Source organism: Mixophyes fleayi, chromosome 4 (genome assembly GCF_038048845.1).
Source record: "Mixophyes fleayi isolate aMixFle1 chromosome 4, aMixFle1.hap1, whole genome shotgun sequence".
NCBI lineage: Eukaryota > Metazoa > Chordata > Amphibia > Anura > Limnodynastidae > Mixophyes > Mixophyes fleayi.
This window is the reverse complement of record NC_134405.1, coordinates 178,655,676-178,677,480: the sequence shown is the minus strand read 5'-3', so window position 1 is coordinate 178,677,480 and position 21,805 is coordinate 178,655,676. Positions and strand designations below refer to the sequence as shown.

General features: G+C 42.9%; 1 protein-coding gene across 1 annotated transcript in view; it reads left to right on the top strand.

The window, feature by feature from the left end:
• Window positions 1-13,970: 13,970 nt before the first annotated feature.
• Window positions 13,971-21,805, top strand: part of LOC142152348 (mitogen-activated protein kinase 12-like) — a 125,080-nt gene continuing 117,245 nt past the window's right edge. The window contains exon 1 of the mRNA XM_075208913.1: window positions 13,971-14,064. The gene's annotated coding sequence lies outside the window, so the exon portion shown is untranslated. The remainder of the gene's footprint in view (window positions 14,065-21,805) is intronic.

Below are 21,805 nucleotides of genomic sequence, written 5' to 3'. Positions count from 1 at the left end.
GGACTGCATAGTGGGGTGGCCCCGGTACCCAATTTGATACCGGGGCCACAATACCTCCTCAAAACATGCTCCAGACAATTCGTCATTGACAGACCCCAGACAGACAGGGTCGTAGTGTTATTGTTTGACTTTGTAAACCCAAAAAAATGTCCCTGTTGCACTTGCACATAGTCGTGCAATCAAGACTGACTTTTTCATTTAAAGGCACGATCTTTCAAGTGTAGTGTTTGTAAGTCTAAGTCATATTATACTTTTGGTAAAATTGGTTTTTTTGGTTCCTCTTTATGGTAATTAATTAGTAATAGAATTAAAGTAGGAAATAGAATTAAATAGAATTAAAGTAGGAAATAGAGTGGTATAGAGTTGTAGTGTGGTATAGATAGAGTGGTCCACACAATATAATAATAAAACCCTCAACTGGTCTGAATTCCACCAAACAAGTATCTTGACTGCGTAGTGTGGTGGCCCCGGTACACAATTTGGTACCGAGGCCACAATATAATTAAAAAACCCTCCACGTGTCGGAATTCCACCAAACAAGTATCTGGACTGCATAGTGGGGTGGCCCCGGTACCCAATTTGATACCGGGGCCACAATACCTCCTCAAAACATGCTCCAGACAATTCGTCATTGACAGACCCCAGACAGACAGGGTCGTAGTGTTACTGTTTGACTTTGTAAACCCAAAAAAATGTCCCTGTTGCACTTGCACATAGTCGTGCAATCAAGACTGACTTTTTCATTTAAAGGCACGATCTTTCAAGTGTCAGAAAGAGAGAGAAGACACAGGAGAGGAGAGTTGTAGCTGGGGACCTGGGGTGGAAGCTCCCAGGCTCCCCCAGCATTGCCTGGAAGTCTGAGCGTGGTGACTGAGCCAGGGCAAGGAATGTGTGCCCTGGATGAGGGGGAGAACTCCATGCCACTATAGTGAACCCAAGAGAGAGGGGGACACTGCACATGGAAGAGGCCCTGGAGTGAGGGCTGCTACAAGAGGCATGGTAGCTGTAGTGTCAGATCCTGAGGCTGAGAGTACACAGAGTGACGTGTCAGAGCACAGGAGACATTATCCCCGCAGAGGAGGGATGAGCTGCAGTTGAGAGGTCTGCTGTTGAAATAGGACATGCACACTTTAACAAACCAATCATTTCAGCGACAGGGCCTACCAAACAACTTTGACTGAAATGATTGGTTTGTTTGGGCCCCCACACCAAAAAAGCTATTCATCTCTCCCTGTACAGACTAAACAGGCTCTACTGAGGCAAGATGTCGTCCTCATCCTCAACCTCTGATTCCTCTCCCCCTACAGTGTCTACTTCCTCCTCATCACACATTATCAATTCGTCCCCGCTGGACTCCACAACCACAGGTCCCTCTGTAGTATCTGGAGGGCAGTGCTGTACTTCATTGAGGAATTGATTATTCATTTTTATAAACATCATTTTTTCAACGTTGTGAGGAAGCAACCTCCTTCGCCGCTCACTGACCAGGTTCCCCGCTGCACTAAAAACTCTTTCCGAGTACACACTGGAGGGGGGACAACTCAGGTAAAATAGAGCCAGTTTGTACAGGGGCTTCCAAACTGCCTTTTTTTCCTGCCAGTAACAATATGGACTGTCTGACATGTCTACTTGGATGGTGTCAGCAAAGTAATCATCCACAATTTTTTCTATTGTGACAGCATCCAATGCAGCGAGAGTAGACATGTCTGCAATGGTTGGCAGGTCCTTCAGTCCGGACCAGATGTTATCAGCATCCCCGCCAGTGCCTCTTTTGGGAAAACTGAGCTTTTTCCTCGCAGCCATAGATGTGGAAGAAAATGAGGGTGGAGCTGTTGGCATGTCACGGTCCTCTTCAGAGGACAATCTCCTGACCAGCAGGTCTTTGCACCGCTGTAGATTTGTGTCCGCCGGAAACAGAGACACAACATACGCTTTAAACCGAGGATCGAGCACGGTGGCCAGAATGTATTCCTCTGACTTTAAAAGAGTGACCACCCTCGGATCCTGGCAAAGCGTACGAAGGGCTACATCCACAAGAGCTACATGCTTGCTGTAATCGCAATGGCTTACCAGCTCCTCCCTCACTTTCTCCAGCTGCTTCTGCAACAGCCTGATCAGGGGAATGACCTGACTCAAGCTGGCAGTGTCGGAACTGACTTCTCGTGTGGCAAGTTCAAATGGCTGCAGAACCTTGCACAACACGGAAATCAGTCTCCACTGCGCTTGACTCAGGCGCATCCCCACTCCTTTGCCTATGTCGTAGGTGGCTGTGTAGGCCTGAATGGCCTTTTGCTGCTCCTCCATCCTCTGCAGCATATAGAGGGTGGAGTTCCAGCGCGTCACAACCTCTTGTTTGAGGTGATGGCAGGGCAGGTTCAAGCTTTTCTGATGTGCCTCTAGTCTGCGGTAGGCACTGGCTGAATGCCGAAAGTGTCCAGCAATTTTGCGGGCCACCGCAAGCATCTCCTGCACACCCCTGTCACTCTTGAGGTAATGCTGCACCACCAAATTAATGGTGTGGGCAAAACATGGGACGTGCTGGAAATTGCCCATATTTAATGCCCGCACAATGTTACTGGCATTGTCTGACACCACAAATCCCCATGAGAGTCTAAGTGGGGTAAGCCACTGGGAGATAATTTCCCTCATTTTCTCTAATATGTTGGCAGCGTTGTGCCTCTTATTAAAGCCTGTAATGCACAATGTTGCCTGCCTTTGCATGAGCAGCCATTTTGTAGATGCTGCTACTGATGCAGCTGTTGCTGTTGCTGCGGAAGGGGATGCATCTACCCAGTGGGCTGTCACAGTCATATAGTCCTTCGTTTGCCCAGAACCACTTGTCCACATGTCCGTGGTTAAGTGGACAGTGGGTACAACCGCATTTTTAAGAGCACTGAGGACACTTGATCGTACTTCTCTGTACATTTTTGGTATCGCCTGCCTAGTGAAGTGGAATCTCGAGGGGATTTGGTACCGGGGACACAATACCTCCATCAACCCTCTAAATCCCACTCCACTGATGGCGGACACCGGGCGCACGTCTAACACCAACATTGCAGTTACAGCCGCAGTTATACGCTTTGCAATAGGGTGACTACTATCGTATTTGGTGGTCATGGCAAACGACTGTTGGACGGTCAATTGTTTGGTGAAAGACTTAGCGGTCTTACGACTTCCCCTCTGGGAAGATGACCGACTAACAGCAGCAACAGCAGCAGTGGCAGTAGTAGGCGTACCGCTGCAGGATTCCTCGGATGAATCCCGTATTGAGGAGGACTCAGTCTGGCTGGTGACTTGGGCTGCAGGACTGAATCTGATGGAGATTGTGGAGGAAGTTGACGAGGAGGGTGTTGCTGGTGTGTATCCAACTGGACCACGGGATTTAGGTGTCCCTGTACCGATGAGGGTCCTAGCCCCAGTTCCTGAACTAACCACTGAACTATGAAGGTTATTCAGGTGACGTATAAGGGAGGATGTTCCTAGGTGGGCAAGATCCTTACCCCTGCTTATTTGAGCTTTACATAAGCTACATATTGCCATACATTGGTTGTCTGGATTTGGATAAAAATAACTCCAGACCGAAGAGGTGCATTTTTTGGTCTTCTGACCAGGCATGACGATGGGCTTTTTCATCCCATGGACATCAGCTGTTTCCCCCCCTGGTGCCTCATTTACAATAACCACATCACCATCCTCATCATCAAGTTCCTCCACAGCGCCAGCTACATCATCAATAGCCTCCTCCCGAGCCACCTCTTCCCGTACAGTGATGGGAAGGTCAGGCTTGACAACCACCAACACGCTTGGACTCGCCTTGGGGATTTGTGATAATTTCTCTTTAGAAGGCAGAGTTGTTTGCTGTTTTGTTGCTGACAGCATAACTCTCTTCAATTTTTTGTAGGGGGGGGGAGGAGGAGGAGGGCTAAGATCCGTGGGTGAAGCTGAACCACTAGTCATGAACACGGGCCAGGGCCTAAGCCGTTCCTTGCCACTCCGTGTCGTAAATGGCATATTGGCAACTTTACGTTTCTCCTCAGATGATTTTAAGTTTCTCTTTTTGCTACTTTTTCTTAACTTGGGCTTTTTGGATTTTACATGCCCGGTACTACGAGATTGGGCATCGGGCTTGGAAGACGACGTTGATGGCATTTCATCGTCTATGTCATGACTAGTGGCAGCAGCTTCAGCATTAGGAGGAAGTGGGTCTTGATCTTTCCCTACTTTATCCTCCAAATTTTTGGTCTCCATTATATGTAGCACAAGATACTGCAGAATGTGTGAACTTGGTAATATTGCAGTACCAATGGACTTATAATGCTGGATTGGTTTTGCAAATTTGGTTATAATTATTATATATATTTTTTTTTTTTTAAATTTTTTATTTTTTTTTACTTTTTTTTTATTTTTTACAAACTTGGGAATAATGGGGAAATAACTATGCCCTTAGAAGCACAGAGCACAGGACACAGCACCACTGGACTGAACAGGACACGGCACAGGACCCAGCAGCACTACGGAACTCAGCAGGACAGAGCACAGGACACAGCACCACTGGACTGATACTGCAGAATGTGTAAACTTTGTAATATTGCAGTACCACTGGACTTTTACTGCTGAATGTGTGAACTTGGTAATATTGCAGTACCAATGGACTTATAATGCTGGATTGGTTTTGCAAATTTGGTTATAATTATTATATATATTTTTTTTTTTTTTAATTTTTTATTTTTTTTTACTTTTTTTTTATTTTTTACAAACTTGGGAATAATGGGGAAATAACTATGCCCTTAGAAGCACAGAGCACAGGACACAGCACCACTGGACTGAACAGGACACGGCACAGGACCCAGCAGCACTACGGAACTCAGCAGGACAGAGCACAGGACACAGCACCACTGGACTGATACTGCAGAATGTGTAAACTTTGTAATATTGCAGTACCACTGGACTTTTACTGCTGAATGTGTGAACTTGGTAATATTGCAGTACCAATGGACTTATAATGCTGGATTGGTTTTGCAAATTTGGTTATAATTATTATATATTTTTTTTTTTTTTAAATTTTTTTATTTTTTTTTACTTTTTTTTTATTTTTTACAAACTTGGGAATAATGGGGAAATAACTATGCCCTTAGAAGCACAGAGCACAGGACACAGCACCACTGGACTGAACAGGACACGGCACAGGACCCAGCAGCACTACGGAACTCAGCAGGACAGAGCACAGGACACAGCACCACTGGACTGATACTGCAGAATGTGTAAACTTTGTAATATTGCAGTACCACTGGACTTTTACTGCTGAATGTGTGAACTTGGTAATATTGCAGTACCAATGGGCTTATACTGCAGGATTGGTTGTGAAAATTTTGTGGTAATTAAAAAATATTAAAGTAGTTTTTGGTATTTTATAAAAAAAACTTTTTTTTATTTTTTTAAACACAGGGGAATATTGGGGAAATAACTATGCCCTTAGAAGCACAGAGCACAGGACACAGCACCACTGGACTGAACAGGACACAGCACAGGACCCAGCAGCACCACTGACCTCAGAAGGACAGAGCACAGCACACAGCACCACTGGACTGATACTGCAGAACACAGCACAGCACAGCACAGCACAGCACTAAACAGCACAGCACTAAACAGCACAGAACTAAACAGCACAGAACTAAACAGCACAGAGGACCACCTAACACACCCTCCCTCTACCCTGATCAATGCCCGAGTGAAGATGGCGGCGACTAGCGGGGAATTTATAGGATCCGAGTATCGCGAGATCCGACAACGGGATTATGAGTCAGAGCCTCAGTTTCACTTTTGAATTTGGCGCCAATACCCGGATCTGTCTCGGATCCGACTCGGATCCGCAACGTTCGGGTGGGCTCGGATTTCAGAAATCCGAGCGCGCTCATCCCTAATAGATATATGACAATTTCAAGTACACATGCTGTACAAATGGTACAACATGTATTCTCTACTCTGGTTCTATATGTATGACTTACATATATATGATTTTTCATAAATGCATATGTAGGGCTAGCGACTGGAGTGGTCCGCACATGCGCTTTAGATAGCTCCTCTGGTAGCAGAAAACTACATCTCCCAGAGTGTAGTGGGGAGGGTGGGGGTGATGGAGCCAGTACAAACAGCAGTTGGAGATTCTAAAAGGCATTCAGGGATACAGACATCCTGAGGGAGTCTTTAGCAGTCTGTCAGAGAGAACAGGAATCTGAGACAGAGGGATTAAGGAGACAGAGACACCCTGGGCTAGATTTACTATCAGGCGGGATGCTCGGCCTCTTTAAGCCGCCATGCATTGCCACATTTTTCCGGCGGGTTTGCATTGCAATCAGCTGGATTTACGAATGGGCGCGTTTCATCTTCAAGTTGAAGCCGCCGGCGATGTCACAGTGGGATGTAATGGTCAAAGCCGCCGGCAGCTTTGAATGGAACATGGCGCTTTTGCTTTAAATGACGGCGCTTTCGTGTGATGCCGGTTTTTTTGAAAAATACACCTGTCTCATGGCCTTTTACTATTGGCTACTTTCAAAGTCAGGAGATTTGACATCACAAGCCCTATATAAAGCACTGGCCTGACACTTTTTCTTTGATAGGGTTTTGAGGAGTATAGAGAGAGGAGTTTGGAGAATTGTGCTTTGGTGAGAGTTGGTTTATAGTGGTCTGGTGGAGCGATTTCTGATTGAAGTGAGAGTAGTCCTGTGGTTTTTTTCAGTTTTGTGCATTTATTTTCTCATTTATTTTCTGTCTTGTATTTATTGTATTTGTCTAGTCCTTTGTCTCTGTTACTTGTGTGTGAGTGTGTTGTGAGTGTTTCTGTAGTTAGTCTAGTTTGTCCTTTGTGTTTGTCAGTCCTTCAGTGTTTATTGTTTTTCTGTCTTCTGTGTGAATATGTCCAGAGATAGGAGGGGAGCAGAGGCTGAGGAGAGGGAGATGGAGCTGGAGGGGGCAGAGGAAGGTGAGGAAGGGTTAGAGGAGTCAGAACAGGGCAGGAAGACCAAATCAGGGAGGAATGTCCGGTTCTCCCATGATGAAAATTGTGTGCTAGTGCACAATATAGTTCCCTGCTATGAGGTCATATTAGGGAACCTGGCAGCCCGTACTCTGCTAAGGCGGCGCCACCAATTGTGGGGGCAAATCTGTGAGGCCGTGAACGCGGTGGGGCCACTAAAGCGGTAAGTGGCTCACTGCCGCAAAAGATTCTCGGACATTAAGAGGAGGCTCAAAGAAAAAATGGCCGAGGAAACGAGGGCAGCAAGAAGAACGGGTGGTGATCCCCCACTTCGTGTTGAATACACCAGCTATGAGGAGGAGCTGCGGCAGATACTGCCCCGTGAGATAGTAGAGGGGGTTAATGTGCAGGATACCGATGCACCCTCGTTTGGCCAAGTAGTTGGTGAGTTATTTGCATTTTTTACTCTAACAGTATTGAAAGTACACATTTTTTTTAAAAAAAATATTTTTATTTTTTTCAAACACATTTTTCAAATATACTGTATATATTGCAAATGATTGTTGCTGCAAATACATTGTATGCTTTTTCTAATACATCCAGCATTGCCTGTAAGAGAATTAACTCCCAGTCCGAGGTCTACACCTCCATCTTCTGTGAGGGATTCTGCCCCTGAAGATCAAGCAGGTGCGTGTACTCTGTTTGGGGGAGAAACAATGGAGTTAGATGTTTTTATGTGCAAATGTTGGTGTCCATGTTATACAGGCGCGGGCTGGGAGAGGGAAGTCCGGGGGACACACAGACGGCCGCATCAGATGACACGGGATGCGGCCGCGTCATTTATGAAGCGGTCGCATCCCCTGTCATGTGATGCGGCCGCCTACCCCCCGGCCCTAATAGCGGTCTGACTGAGCGGCCCGGGGGGCCGCTGCCACCCTGCCCCCTGGGCCAGCCTGCCCCTGATGTTATATATATTGATTTTTATATGGTTTGCATTGAAAACATCATGTACTACACAGATGGAGAACTAAAATAGTATTAGCTTACCCAAAAGCACAGTCTTGCAGCATTTGGCTGCCTGCACCATCATATTTGTTGTTCAAAATAATTTGCTTTTCTATCCCCCTCACCCATACATAGTCCAAATGAGAATGTGAATACAAAAGATAAAAAGCGCATCCTTAAGCAGGTTGCATAGGACAAGTAATCCGGAATGCAAACATTGTTAAACAATTTGTAGTTGAAAAAGATTATTCTTTTCTATCCAGTGTTCAGAATGCAATATACAAACATATTATATCCTATATACTTACCGTGATTTTTCAAACACAGGTCCGTCTTCATATCAGGCACCTCAGCGGGAGTCCTTGGCCATGTCACCTGACCCAGAGGATGAAACAGTCATCACCCTCCAAGCTGTTGATGCCCCTGTGAATGGCATCCACGAGCAATCACCTGCGTCTGCAGAACCAACCGCCCAGCAGCAAACTGCACCTCCTACTTTGGAACCAGCCAGAGAAATGGCACAGTCAATTTCCCAATTCCAACAACTGCAATCACAGTTTATGGACACACAGACCAGGCACATGTCTCATATTGTGGGCCATTTGAGGCGGGCACACCGCAGCAATAGCCAAATTTCTGCTGCCCTGAATAGAATAGCTACTGCTATAGAGCAGTCGAATGTTACCATGGTCCAAATGACTGGTGCTGTGGAGGCATTACAGTCAACAGTTAGGGAGGTAAATGCTAACGTTAACCGGCTGGCAGGCCAAATCCATCAAGAAATTATGACCCATTTCCCTGCACTATCTCATCTGCCACAGCCAGTACCGCTAGTACTCCTAGCAGATCAGTACAGTGTACTCCTCCAAGGAGAGGTGCTTGCACCAGGGGTGGGCGAGGGAGAGGAGAGAGTGGCTCCAGAGGTACTGATGTGCCTGCGAAAAGGTGTCGCTAGGCTATATATTCAGTTGTCTGTATATTTTTTTTTATGCATTGTACATTTTCTGTTTATGCGTTCTACTGCAATAAATGCGGTTACATTTCAATGCTATCAGTCTTTCTTTTCTGCCAATTAAACAAGAGTATACTGCTTACCAAAAACAATGCACTAATTCTACTTACACATTGACATCTGACTGTAGCTTTCCAGGGACATTCAAATTTACCACATGAGGAGCACACACTATCCTATGTTTAAAGGTTCCAAATTAAAAAAAAAATAAAAAAAATAACCATTGCTCTCAATAAATGTTTTTTTCTAGTATGCACTTACATGTAAAATAGTTAGCAATGAGACGGTCTGTAATCTGCCTCCCCCTCTGTGCTCTGCACATCACCAGATGGGACACAGACCCCTACTTGTTCACTGTGTACTGCAATAATCGGTGGGGTAAGTTGATGTAAAGCTAGATTATGTAGCAGACAGCAAGCCAGGACAATATCAGACACCTTTTCAGGTGCATACATAAGCACCCCACCAGATTTATCTAGGCACCTGAACCTGGTTTTCAAGAGTCCAAAGGTACGCTCTATCACACTTCTAGTGGCTATGTGTGCCTCATTATATTTGTGATGTGCAGGAGTCTGAGGATACATCAGAGGAATCATCAGCCAGAAGCGACACCCATATCCTGAATCTCCTGTAATAAAACAAAAATGTTTGCTACCATTTTATTTGAGCATGTTGTACAGCAGTTAGCCCACGTGAGGCAAACTGAACAATGATAAGGGATATATAAAACATGGTAAGTACATACCCAAAAGCCATCCCTCCGGCATTTCACAACTTTCATATTTGGCATAAAGGGTAGACTATCTCAGGATAAAGGCGTCATGACATAACCCAGGATAGCCTGCCACAACACTCATTATACGCAGGTTAGCATCACACACAACCTTTAGCTCATGCCACTGTGACTCCTGGCTGGGGAAGCAGATATATCTAGGGCACACTCTTTTAAGGGCACCTAAGACCTGTCCAAAATGTCTAGAAAATGTAGGCTGCGTTATGCCAATCACTCTGGAGGACACAGATTGAAAGTAACCTGTTGGCAAAAAGTGAACTGCACACAGTAGTTTGTGTAGTCCTGACACTGCATTAGAGCGGCTGGTTGTAGGCTCCAAATCATCCTTCACTTGCTCATAAAGTCTCATCAGGTTAGTACAAATGAGCCAAAATATTTGTACTACGTCCACATCAGCCAAAGAATCCAGATTCAAACGCACTGTAAATGCACGTGGAGCACGCGGTCTGCGCAGGCTCCGCAGAACAGATGCCAACTGTTGTCCATACTCCTCCTCCTCCCACCTTTCTGCCTCAATCAGATAAAAAGCTGCAAACATACACTGGCAAGAATGCACCACATTACCTGCAAAAGCCATTCTCCAACAATCCCACACCTGAAAAAATAATGAGGGCCCCTTTTTGTAAGCATCATGATTAACTGCTGGGCACTAGACTGTAATTGACTGTGATTTCTTCAGCCAGAAACACTTTTTTTTCTTCACATTTGGATTGCATTAACATTAAATGAAGGGTTAACTATGTAATGACACATTGTGCATCCTGATTATTTGGAGCACCAGTATTATTGTGGAGTTTTTAAAAGAAAAAAAAAATGTTAAAAAATGTTGTTTTCAGAAATTACTGGATTTTTTTTTTTAAACACTACACTGAAATTACATGACACTTTGTCCATTTCCAATATACAATCCTAAAGGAGCAATCATTGGACATGAAATGGCCCTTTCTCTTATGTTCTGAATGTCAAAATAGCTCAAACAGCATGCTGTTTGAGCAATCTCGCCGCTCACAAGCAGCTCTTTCATTTTGGTCGTTTGAATGGCCCTTTCCCGGCAGTTTAACAAATAGTAATTGTAATTCCGGCTCTTTGTATGTTCAACAATGTTGAAACCATCATGGCGCCTTCTAAAGAGGCGACTTTGAAAAATTCATTTCTGCCCGTTTGGTCGGTGGTTTTAGCGTTAGTAAATCCAGCGATGGCTAAACCGTCGGCGGATTAACAAACACGCCTGATAGTAAATCTAGCCCCCTGAGAGAGTGAAGAAGCCTTTACAGTGGAGAGTGGCAGAGCATACCAGATTCCTGAGCAGAGGTTAACCATCTTAGACACAGATGCTGAAGAAGAGTGGGGAAAGGTAACCCATGTTTACCTTGTTATTGTTTTACTTGGATTGAGTATTTTTGCTATTAGTCAGGTGAGGAACAGGTGGGGAGGTCTGAAGAATATTTTCTAACACTCTTTTGCGGGACTGTGATATAGTAATAAGGGTGAAGTGTAGGGAAAGATAGGGGACAGAAACAGAGTCTAAAACTGAGTAAAATTGCACCAAACTCTTTGGCATTATTTGCTATCTGTGAAAAACTCTATAATTGTGTGTTGAAGAGCCAGCTTTAACTAAAGTGACTGTATGCTTATGCCTAAGAGGAAGAGAGGGAGCAGCGGGGGTATATATTGTATTCTGCATTTGTATCGAATTCGGAGGATAGACAGACAATGGAGCATGTTTTATCAAATCGCCTGGAGAAAGTAACTATTGGAGGAGAATAAGATTGCAAAGTGCCACTGTGCAGGATTATCGGTGTTAAGTCAATATTGAGGAATGCAGGGAACTGTGACATTGCTTTGTGCTATTTGCAACCGTAATGCCTGTTTGACCTGTGAAGGAGAAGTGATTTTTCTACTGCCTTTTAAGAAGGAATGCATGATTGTATGCATTTGTTTGATATTCAAATACATTTGCATGAGAAGTTAAAGCAACTGTGATAGAGCTTAACATTTCTTGCTAGTGATAGTTATTGTGGTTAGAGAGAAGGGATAGAGGTACCTCTTAGCGGTATAGAACTAGTGAGGCCTGTATAAATAGTGAGTCAGATATTAGTATTGTTGTCTAGATACCCTTAAACTGTTTGCATTTTAAATTGCTGTGCACTTAGTGTTTACTGCATGCAATGTTCTCCATAACCATTATTTGAACCAAAGAGATATATTTTTGATATATAAAATTTACAAAAAATCTTTAGAAGCCCACACCCCACCAATAAACGTGCTGGTGTGACTTCCAAAAGATCAGCCTAGTGTATCACTATCTCATTTGTGTGTGTCTGTGGTATTAAGAAGGGGGCCGGAGGGTTCCTTAGTCTCCCTATGGTATTGCTCATTCCAAGAACATTAACCCACGAAAAGAGGTGTTACACGTATAGCCATAAATAAATGTTGTATAGCCATGAGAGATGTGGTGCAGTGATTAACAAATTACTAAACTCCTTCAAACACAGTACAGTCTATAAATCCACATATTTGAACTGTATGATTTAACTATGATTGAATGCTATATAGCATTACACTGTGACTGAATGGTATATATGATTTTACTATTATTAAATGCTGTATATGATTCAACTATAATGAGACTTTAACTGTTGAGCTGGCTAGAGCCCTCCATCAGTATTTTCTCAATACATATTTTTTTTCACATCATTAATGTTTCGCCACAATGCGTTGAGATATTCTTGCAGCTTTGACATCTGTTCAATGGAAGCCTAAGCAATATCGATGCTTGAACGACGATGGTATCTAAACGAAGAGCAGGATCGAAATGTAATTAATTTTAGCAATTAAACGAGACACAAAAATTTTTTTACACTCTCTCGGACTATGTCACGCTTGAGGATCTGTCTGTACCCAGACTGGGTTGTGTCTCTGGAGCTGGACTGGTGACTACATGGACAAAGCTGGGTGGCCTGATAATGTTTTTCTGCATGTAGTGAATGTACTGGTGCAGATGGTGATTACACTAGCAGAGGAGAGCAAACAGAAACTCGACTGCTGGACCGGACTGCAACCGGAATGCTGGACCGGACTGCAACCGGAATGCTGAAAGTGGATCACTGTAACAGGACTGGAACCGGGATTCTTTAACTGGAATGCTCGAAGTGGATCACTGGAACCGGACTGGAACCAGAATGGATAGAATCAGAGTGCTGGAATCGGAGCTGGATTACTAGCAAGACTGCAGACTTGCAGGCAGCGTTATACTAGCAAGACTGCAGACTGCAGACAATGTTGTATTTCAGACGCCAACCTGGCTGGAAGCCAGGTTGGCGTCTGAAATATAGCGTTGCACTGGCAACAGGTAGGGGCTCCAGAAGTTCCTTTTATAGTTGTTGTTGATTCCTGATTGGAGAATGCAGTCAGCTGGGCAGAAGCAGCACTCTGAGATGGATCAGGTGACTATATCCAATTTGGCAGCTCCCATGAACTGATTTTGGAGGGAATCTGGGATGGAGGCTGTTATCCACATGAACTTGGAAAAGAACAAAGAGGATAGTGAGGTGCACTAGAGCTCACTGGAATATCATCTATGATAGGAGTGGAATCAGAAAGTTAAAATATAACTTTTATTAATTCACTAAAAACAGTGAGATATATAGAATATAAATAAATAAAAACAATGTGTATTTAAAACTGTCTGGATGCGTGCCTAGCTATAATTGTATTGGTATGGGAGTAGCATGGTTTGTGATCGGCTCAAATCAACTCCCTTCAAATATATTCAAGTGTAGGAGATAGTGGTATGTCAGCACTATTATAAATTGAAACAAGAAACTCCTCTTGACATCTGTAATGCGATCTATTTCAAAAATGAGGGGATAACATCTTAGTTCTCACAATAGCATTCCACTAATAGAAGATAATTACAAAAAGCTAGTAGCTAATGAAATAAGCAAAGTGAGAAATCCATTTAGTCGCTACAATGCGATATAGCACCCGGCTCAATCAAATTATGGGGAGTGTATTGCTGACTACCTCAACAGTGCTCCACTAACTCTGGGCTTAATTGAGCAGAATAAAACGATCCATGTTAAATAGCTCCTTCTGGATTAGGCTGTTATCCCCTGATTGGCTGAGAGGAATCATGTGACTGAATCCAAGATGGCCACGCCCATACTCTGATTCTGGAGGGATCTCTGAGTGGAGACAGACTGGACAACATCTCACAGAGAGGTCTGAAACCAGCAGAGCCTGAGGAATACAGGGACAACTTGGAAATGCAACAAAGAGGTAAGTGACTGAAACTGAGAGCCTGGTGTGTGAAAGACTACTACCATTTGCCCATCTTGGACACTGCTTGAAATGACTTTGTGTTGATGTCCCTCTTGGGTTTGTTCAGGTATGCTGTCATGATGGTCCATACCAGCAGTAAAGAATTATATACGTTATATATTCACATTTAATCTCAGGGTACACAATATTATTATTTTTATATATGATTGTTATTTACCTTCTTTAGGTTCCTCTTTTATTTCCCCATTGCCTATGCCTGTGATTTCCCTATTTTATATCCACATTGGTTATGGTTTCCTCACCTTTCTTTTTATGTGTTGATGTAGATGTGCAACAGGTATTTTTCTTTCTATAAAGAAATTACAATGTTTAGTACTAATCTTTACTAATTGTTATTTGCATCATTAATTATTAACATCATTAACAAGTTTTTCCCAAGCATTAATCCCAAATTTGAATACTCACTTTTTTAATGTTTGTTTGTATTTTCTTTAACTCCCCTTGTTCCTTGTTCTTCAAAACTTACTTCTTTTTACCAGTTTATCTCTTAACATATTACTCAATTCCTGCATTATTATTTCCTTTCTGTAATTTACTTTTCTGTAATTTTTTTTAGTGTAATCGTAGTCAAGTTGGTCCAGCACTCTGACCATCATCTCCATCTCCCTCTGAGTCATTGGTTTGACACTTTTCACATCTTCCGATAGCATTCCCTCTTTCCCTTACCCCTCCGCTCCTCATTCACTCTTTATCTTTTTCTTTCTCTATCTCCATGTTGTCACGTACTGCTGGCGACAGTCTGGCTCCTCTCTGTTTATCTAGATGATTCTCATGCATACATGGGCATTAACAATTGTTATGGACCAGCCATGGCAGTTCTAACTGCATAGTGAAGCATAGTGGCGGAACGTTCATTCACCATTAGCGTACGTCCGCAGTTGTTGTATTTGCTGAGCATTGAGACTTTTGATTCCAGTTTTGGTTCTTTCTGAGTGGATTTCATTATTTCTCTTTTCTTCGCTATTATAGCGTGGTAAGTACTTTATTACATCTGACTTTGATTATATATGAGTTTTGTGTGGATGGAAATATTACAATACATGTCTTCTTCTGACAAGAATGTAGAACACATGAAAGATAGTATTGAGGCCTAAAGATCATATCGCTGCTTGTGGCAAAGCAAGTCCAAGGACTACTCCAACAGGCAGAAGAAGATGAAGGCTTATGCGGATATGATCAGAGTGAGCCTTCCTCATTATCCAGTGGCAAATCGAGAGGAAAGATCCAAAACATACAGACTGTGTTCCACAAAGTACTCAACAAGTTGGAGGCATCCAAAAGATCTGTAGCAAGGGCTAAAGATGTCTATGTGCCAACGTTGTGATACTTTAAACTCCTGGGAGTAAATGTATTAAGGAGTGGATTCGTCAAATCGCCAACATTCAGCGATTGTGACAGTGATTGTGACGGCCATATATAAAATGCCAATTTTATTAAAGACAAATTCGCCGTTGTAAATATGGCCATCAAAATCGCCGAATATCTGTGATTTGCCTTATCTGCTCCTTAATATGTTTACCCTCTGACGTTTACGACTGACCAACAAATTGCCAGACCATCCATTCGCAACTTGCTCCAGGGGGGTCCAGTTTCTCATCTATTCCTCTGGAAACTGAAGACATACCAGCAAGTGGCATACTAAGTAAACACACAATCAAGGATGCTAAAAATATTTATTTACATATTGGTAAAAATGGGTTTTCAATATAACAGAATGTCAATATACATACATTATAGCATGTCATTCTGCCATGACACAGCACCCTCCCCATTAAAATATTGCCAATCCTCCTCCCTGTTTAACTTAGCCTTTTCCAGGGTCTGATCAACCAATAGGCTGATCAGGCTGCAGGCTGGGGCGCTGGGTCCTGGGGGTCGCAGCGTTGGCACACTCTAACCATTTAAAAAAAAGATTGTAATTTTTTTTTCAAAATGCCAGTGGATGTATGGATTGGCTGCAGGGGCAAGATGAATTGACTAGAGGGGAAATGGGGGCTAATGAATTGGCTGTGGGGGGATGGATTGGCTGCAGGGGAAGATTCATTGGCTGGGGGGAGACGAATTGGCTGCAGGGGGATGAAGATGATTAATTAGCTTGGGGGGGTTAGTGAATTGGTTGCAGGGGGGAAGATGAATTGGCTGGGGGAGTTAATCAATTGGTTGCAGGGGGAAGATAAATTGGCTGTGGGGAGTTAATGAATTGGCTGCAGGGGGAAGATGAATTTGATAGGGGGGTTAATGAACTGGCTGCAGGGGCAAGATGCATTGGTTGCAGGGGGAATATTAAGTGGCTGTGGGGAGTTAATGAATTAGCTGCAGGGGGAAGATGAATTTGATAATGGGGTTAATGAACTGGCTGCAGGGGCAAGATGCATTGGCTGCAGCAGCAAGATGCATTGGCTGCAGGAGCAAGATGCATTGGCTGCAGGGGGGATATTAAGTGGCTGCAGGGAGAAGATGGATTAGCTGTAGGTGGGAAATTAATTTGCTAGGAGAGTTGATGAATTGGCTGCAGAGTAAGATGAATTGGCTGCAGAAGGAAGATGAATTGGATTGGGGGGAGTTGGAGTTAAAGAATTGGCTGGGGGAAGCAAATGAATTGGCTGCAGGGGAAGATGAATTGTATAGGTTAGGTTAATAAATTGGCTGAAGGGAGAAGATGGATTGGCTGCAGGGGGAGATGAATCGGATAGAGGGTAATGAATTGGCTGGAGGGGGAGATGGATTGTCTGCAAGGGGAGGATGAATTGGCTGCAGGGGGAAGAGGAATTGGCAAGAGCGGTTGATGAATTGCCTAGAAGGGAAGATGAATTGGCTGAGGGGTTAATGAATTGGCTGCAGGGGTCAGGGCCACCTTAACAACTTTATGGGCCCCCGGGCAATGCAGTGTACCGGGCCCCTAAAAAAATAAATATATATATATATATAAATAAATAGTGTGTGTGTGTGTGTGTGTGTGTATGTGTAAAAAAAATGTATATGTATGTAAAAAAACGTGATTATATATATAATCACTTTTTTTTTACATATATATATATATTGTAGGGTATAGATAGTAAAGGGCGGCGCCTTCAGGTGTATACAATGTATATAAACATATAAGCATATAAGCACAAATGTACACAGAAATAGTCCAGAGTAGTTAGAACAGGACGGTGTCTGTATCAGTACTGCAGGTAACTCAAAATCACTGTAGTATAGGATAAATATAATCAGAAGTTGATCGTGCAGAATATATAGAAGTGGTTGCAGTGAATGCTGGGCGTGACATCACGCCCAGCATTCACTGCGAGCACAGCACGGAAGAGGGGACCAGGTAGGGAGCCGGATCACCGCTGATGTGACCGCAAGGTAAGTATTTTTTTTTTTAAAAAAATAAATATATTTTTTTTATTTTTTTTAGGATTCGGACGGCCCCCCCTTGCCTGCAGGGCCCCCGGGCACCTGCCCATCGTGCCCAATGGAAGAGACGGCCCTGGCAGGGGTATGGTGAATTGCCTAGGGGGTTAAGGAATTGACTGCAGAGTAAGATGAATTGGCTAGGTGGGAGATGAATTGGCTTCTGGGAAAAGATGCATTGGCTGTAAGGGCAAGATGCATTGGCTGCAGAAAGAAGATAAATTGGCTGGGAGGGAGTTAATTGGTGGGGGGAAGTTAATGAATTGGCTGCAGGGGGAATATTAAGTGGCTGCAGGGAGAAGATGGATTAGCTGTAGGTGGGAAATAAATTTGCTAGGAGAGTTAATGAATTGGCTGCAAAGTAAGATGAATTGGCTGCAGAAGGAAGATTAATTGGATTGGGGGAGTTAAAGAATTGGCTGGGGGAACCAAATTAATTGGCTGCAGGGGAAGATGAATTGGGTAGGGGGGTTAATTAATTGGCTGTAAGGAAAGATGGATTGGCTGCAGGGGGAGATGAATTGGCTGCAGGGGAAGATAAATTGGCTGTAGGGGGAGATGAATTGGCTGTGGGGTTAATGGATTGGCTGCAGGGGGGAGAAGAGTTGGCTGGGGTGATGAATTGGCTAGGGAGGCTTATTAAATTGGCTAAGGGGGGGTGAGCAAATGAGTGGTTGGGTGGGTGATGAAATGGATGGGGGGTCATAAACTGTCAGTTGAGGGTTGATATAAATGGCTGGGGGTGATGAATTCTCTGGTGGGGAGAGGTGATGAAATAGCTTGTGGGGTCAAGATTGTTGAAGTCGTATAATTGGATGAACTAAAGTATATTGGTTTAATATTGGTTTGCTGTGCGTATTGCGAAGCGTACGCCACGTGTTACGTGACGTGGTGCGTTCGCACGGTAAAATACGCACGCACACACTCGCATTACAACAGTTAGTTATTTATATAATTTCATATTGGTTCTGTTACACTGTAATTCAGGAGCAGATAGTATTCGGTTTATTATTAGTCTATATATATATATATATATATATTGATTATATGTACATTGTAGTGTTATTAAAGGTTTAGGTAATAGGAAAGGTGTCATGCCTGATATCATATTAAAGCCCTAATCATCAGCAGCTGTCCGGTGCAGTCGGCGAAGAGATCGCACATAGCATACTTTAGTTATTGATATTAGAGAGTAAAACCCTTGTATGATACAGAAATATAGCCGACTCTAGAGTTAATCTGTGGTGAGCATTAAGGTGCAAAATGTAGAAAGAAACTTATTTTTTTAAAAGTAATCTTTGTTGATTTTGTTTGTTTGTTTTATGTTGTCACATGTTTGTTTTCCTAAATCACTAGCCGACGGCAAAGAATAGAAATGTTTGTTTTGTTTGCTGTTTTAAGATAACTATCTTGTTTTTCTTTTCACAGATAAAGGGGACACAAAAGAAGTATAGACAAGTGTTTAAAAGGGGTGAGATAGAGAAATAGAAGAATTACTCTTGAAAGACTAATTAACAATAGACAATTGGAACACTCTTTTGTTTTAGGCTGCAGTGACTCATGATAATTTGTTTGGCTGAGAATCATTATCCAACAATGAAGTATGTACATACTTTGCTCCAAAATATCGTTTTATGTATTTCAGAGAAAATATGAGTCACTAAGAGTACATTTTTACATTTCTCTATTATAAGTTAGAAAAGTCCGTTGAAAAGGTATGTAGTCAATGAGATACCGAGTTCTTAATGAACAAATGACGGACGACACTGGATTGCACTGTTAAGAACCCCTAGTCAAGTATGGGGAGGGGTCATAGTTAGCAAATAGCTAAGGGGAACAGTGGAATGAATACAGCCATTTCCCCATAGAGTCCAATCCAGCTATCATTTTGTTGTAAAAATCTCCCTTTCTACATGTATGTTTGTATTCAAACCTTTGTATTCCCATCATTCATTGCTTTCCTATTTCTCATTCTTTACACAAACGCTAGTCTCTCTCTCTCTCTCTCCCGCCCCCCCTCTCTCTCTACCTCTCTCTCTCTCTTTCTCTCTCCCGCTCTCTCTCTCTCTCTCTACCTCTCTCTCTCTCTCCCTCTCTCTCTCTCTCTCTCTCTCTCTCTCTCCACCTCTCTCTCTCTCTCTCTCTCTCCCGCTCCCTCTCTCTCTCTCCCGCTCCCTCTCTCTCTCTCTCTCTCTCTCTCTCTACCTCTCTCTCTCTCTCTCTCTCCCTCTCTCTCTCTGCTCTGTTAGAGATAAAATCAGACACAGTCTCAACAATGGGGCTAAAACATATTTTTATGTTTTTACATAAGACAAATTCAGAGATACACACACTAGATTGACATAAGTTACAGAAACAGTCAGGGATTTTGTTTTCATGTGTATAGAAACTGCTGATTTTTTTAAGCAGAAGGTTCTGTTGTGGAAATACGATTCATGTTTTATAGATTACATATCTGTTTTGTTTTTTTTGTTTTAGTTCGTGCCTCCTGTACAAAAATGTGCCTTTTTATGGATGCACAAAGGGTGGAGACAGGAGATTGCTAGAGGATAGGCATACAGATATGCATCTCTGTGTAGAACATTGGAGTAGGATTTTTACCACAAGATACGACATAATGTGAAACCCTAGAAAATGTAGAATTTTCATGTTTTTATAATTTTCACTGTTAGACAGGCATGTACGGGATACTGTTATATTTGAAGAAAGTGTTATAGAAAGAGACCTCTTTGCCTTTCCCACTTAGTCAAGTAGCTGAATATGAGGTACTGAGAATGACATGTGAGTTGGCAGAGGGAAAATCGATTGATATACATTGGTCTTTAGCATTTTTCTAGTCTAGAGGGCGATGTTGAGGTGACTAAGAAATCGTTTTATAGCAATACCAGCACATGATTAGGACACTACATAGAGGACTTTATACAGTGACACAGTTACCAACTGAAGTAGCTGCTAGTAAGGTCCACACTTACACGCACAACCATACAGGGCTGTCACACCAGGGAGAACATAGCTGTCAAATAGACAACAGGGTTTTATGTGACAGCTAACAAATCTATGTTTTGTTTGTTTTTCGTTGTATTGTTTTAGTTTTAAAAAGGTGAACACACACACACATGCACGCATACACATATTGGTTAATATAGGAAGATTTGTGTTACCTGAGGGATAAACTGTCTGGAAGGTGAAGAGATGTGGTGAGGAGTCTGGTGGACTCTGGAGAGATGGACAAGGTAGACTAATAGAGCCATCCCATATCCCTCCTGCTGATGGGTTTTCCTCCAGGTAAAACAAATGCACGTCATCCAATTACCACCATGCAGGATCCTCAAGTATACACAGGTGTACCAATGAAAAATGTCTAGGTAGAGGTGTATTGAAATGTGTCTAATGTATTACTGTATCATACTCAAAGCTTTTGTTATTCAATGTGATAGTCCTAGAGTTATAATAGATGATAGGGGTATTCATGTTATTGATAATAGATGTATAATGTATGAGTAGTGGTAACAAATCACATACTTTCAATTAGCCATAAACCAGTGTGAACATAAAGAAGTGGTACTCGGTAGAATGAATTGAATAGAATAAGAGTTGGAACTTGATTGAAGTGCCACTAGTCCTTTCCCGCTACCAAAAGATCACCCCTGGGCAGACTCCTAACCTGTCAGTTTTTGAAATGTTCTTGACCCCTCGTGAGATGAGATTGTAACTGGGAGGCTAGGTTAGACCTTGAGAGAAGGTAAATAGTGAGACAGTAACCAAGAACGTCCAAAACACTGTTTCCTGAAAGGTCACACTAACTGTCAGGATGTTGGATCGGGAGAGTAAGTTGTGGAGCAGAAATTTCTTAAGCTTAGGTTATTTGCCAGACAGGTACCAGGTGTAGGCTGCCAGCCTCACGGCTTTAAGGGTAGCAGAGACACACTGGTGCCCATACCACCCACTGCAGAGGGGCCAACACTCAGAGAAGGGTCCAAGGGCACTCATGAGTCTGTACTGGAAGGCCTCGAATGCAGTTAGTAGCACCTGAGCCAAAGGCTAAGACTGTTGTCCAGCATGAAGTTGTAGTTTTTCCTGTTTTGTGTTCTCTCATTTCATTCTCTTCTCAGGGCGGTTAATTCTTTTAATTATTAGCAGGTGACAGAGACTGGTTCAGGTAATGATAAGGAGGTATTGGGGAGGAAGAAGTTAGTAGCATAATCAGTCCAGCCAATTACTCTATTCAATTCAGGGGTAAAGGAAAATTTGGAAACCTTGGAGCTTGGAGAAAGTGCAA